This window comes from Diospyros lotus, chromosome 1 (assembly GCF_014633365.1).
Source record: "Diospyros lotus cultivar Yz01 chromosome 1, ASM1463336v1, whole genome shotgun sequence".
NCBI lineage: Eukaryota > Viridiplantae > Streptophyta > Magnoliopsida > Ericales > Ebenaceae > Diospyros > Diospyros lotus.
In genome coordinates, this window is record NC_068338.1 from 1,519,774 (window position 1) to 1,522,005 (window position 2,232).

At 38.5% G+C, this 2,232-nt stretch overlaps 1 long non-coding RNA gene across 1 annotated transcript; it reads left to right on the plus strand.

Moving 5' to 3' along the window:
- Window positions 1-910: 910 nt before the first annotated feature.
- LOC127812146 (uncharacterized) lies at window positions 911-1,663 on the plus strand. The gene is made up of 3 exons (XR_008025830.1): window positions 911-1,005; window positions 1,081-1,140; window positions 1,427-1,663. It is a non-coding gene; the product is annotated as an uncharacterized LOC127812146 (long non-coding RNA).
- Window positions 1,664-2,232: the final 569 nt, after the last annotated feature.

Consider the following 2,232-nt stretch of genomic DNA (forward strand, 5'->3'; position numbering starts at 1 on the left):
AGAATTTTGGTGATTTGGAGTGATTCCATAAAGGAAATTAATTATGAAAAATAGGGAAAATGGTGGATATTAATTTATTTGAGGAGAATAATTATATTTTCCCTAAGTTAGTGAATTAATGTGGTAATGCCACATGGATGACCAAGATCAAGAATTGGAAGCCAAGTTTGTGTCTTAGAGTGACACTTGGCATAATCTTGGAAATTTAAGAGAAACTATATATGTGGATTTATGAGTTGGAGAAGGAATTAATTAAATGAAAAAGATATGATAATTGGTCTTGTAAGCATTTAATGAGAGGCATAATTATATGGATTAAAGTAAATCCAAAAGAAAATGGTAAATGGTCACCATTAATGCCTTGGAAAATATGAGATTTAAATAAATCTAATGAAAAATGGGAAAATGGTCACCCATTAATGCTTGGAAAATTGTGGGATTTATTTAAATGAGAAAGAAAGTATTATGTCTTTCAAGTGGTCTCTCATGTGATGGTTATGAAAATAGTCTCATTTAAGTAAATGAGAAATAAATGAAAAATGCAAGTGATCTAAGGGCTTAGATGCATTCTTGAGAAGTAGAATGAATCCAAAGGTGAGGATTCAAAGAGAAGAAATGGCATGGATTGCCAAATATTAAGAGATGAGTGGTTGAGATTAAATCTTTCAAAAGCACTTGGATTGTGCTTTAATTTGAAGGTTGAGATCTTCTCTTATAAAGTGAGTAAAATCCAATGGATGAGAGTAATCAAGACCAAAGCACATGGATTGTGCTTTCTTGTGTGGTTGGGATTTTCTTTCAAAAAGCAAATGGAAATCAAGGGCTAAGATTAAGTCTTGAAATTGAGATTTCAAGATAAGAGTAGTATTTAAAGGGAAAGTAAGCCCTTGTCTCAAGTTTTTCCATTTCAAAGAAAGAAAGAAAATGAGAGGAAGGAAGAGTTGTCTTCCAAGAAGAAGAAAGAGAGAAAATGAAAGAATGGAGAAGAAATGAAGATCAACCAAGGTATGTTCCATTCTTCTTTTCTCTATTTAGTATTCTTGTATTTAAAGTGAGTGACAAGTTGAAATGCTATTTTAGGTGGGAGAAAATGGTGTAGGAAGCTCTCTTGAAATAAAGATAGGGAGGTTCAAGAATAATGTAAGGGATGGCCCCAAGTGGTGGAGGCCTTGCATTGCATTGTAAGTAGGTTGCATAAATTTGTATGTATCTCTTTGCATGCTTTATTGTACATGAGACCTATGGCCATGGGGGTGGGGAAAAGTGGTAGGTTGATGCCTCAAACCATGTTGGGTTGTGAGGATGGAATAACCTAACCATGCTTGCATGCATTTGCCATTACATAAATTTGTTATGCTTGTATTTACTTTGCATATGCACCCTTACTGAGCTTTTGAGCTCATGAGGTTTTATCCTCCCCTTGTAGGTTGTTCTTATGTCAAAAGAGAGAAGAAAAAGTAGCAAGCTTGTGGGTGGAAGCTCATGGTGTTTATTTATTTTGTTATAAATGTATGGCTTATGGAAGCTTATGTTATTGTGTTTGATTCATGAGATGTAAATTTTATGGGGTTGGTAATGGCTTGTTGAAGCCTAAGACTATGAGTGTGTATTCCTTTGAAGTGTTGATTTTTTTTAAGTGAATGAGATTGAGGCTTATGGCATGTTGAAGCCTAGGCAAAAAACTCACTTTGGTTGAGTTGTTGGGGAAGCATCAAGAGCATAAATTTAAGCCTTAATTTTGGAGAAAAAGAGGCTAAATTTAAAGGAAATTGAAGTTTATTTATTCACTTTAAATTCTGGAAAATTTGGGGTTTTATAGCCCAAGGAAAAGAAAAAAAAAAAAAGAAAAGAAGTGTGGAAGGCAGCTGGGGCAGCAGAGGGCTGCCAACCAGCTGCAGGCCGCAGGGCGGCCGCATGCGCGTGGGGGCAGGCGGCCGCGCGCGCGCGCGGCCAGGCGCGCGCAGGCGGGCGAGCGCGCGCGGGCGGGCGAGCGCGCGGGCGCGCTTGCGCGGCCAGGTGCGTTGCCGCGTGGCCAGTTGCCAGCGGGCCCCTGGCGGGCCAGCGGGCCCCGCCGGCCAATTTTTTTTTAAAAAATTGGAATTTTGGGAGAAGTTGGGGCATTTCTTTATTGATTTTGGGCCCCGGAGGAAATTTCAAAAATAAAGGGATTTTTCGGGCATTTTAAGAGAAAATGCCGAAAATTTGGAAAATTGAAATTATGAGTTTTTCCTC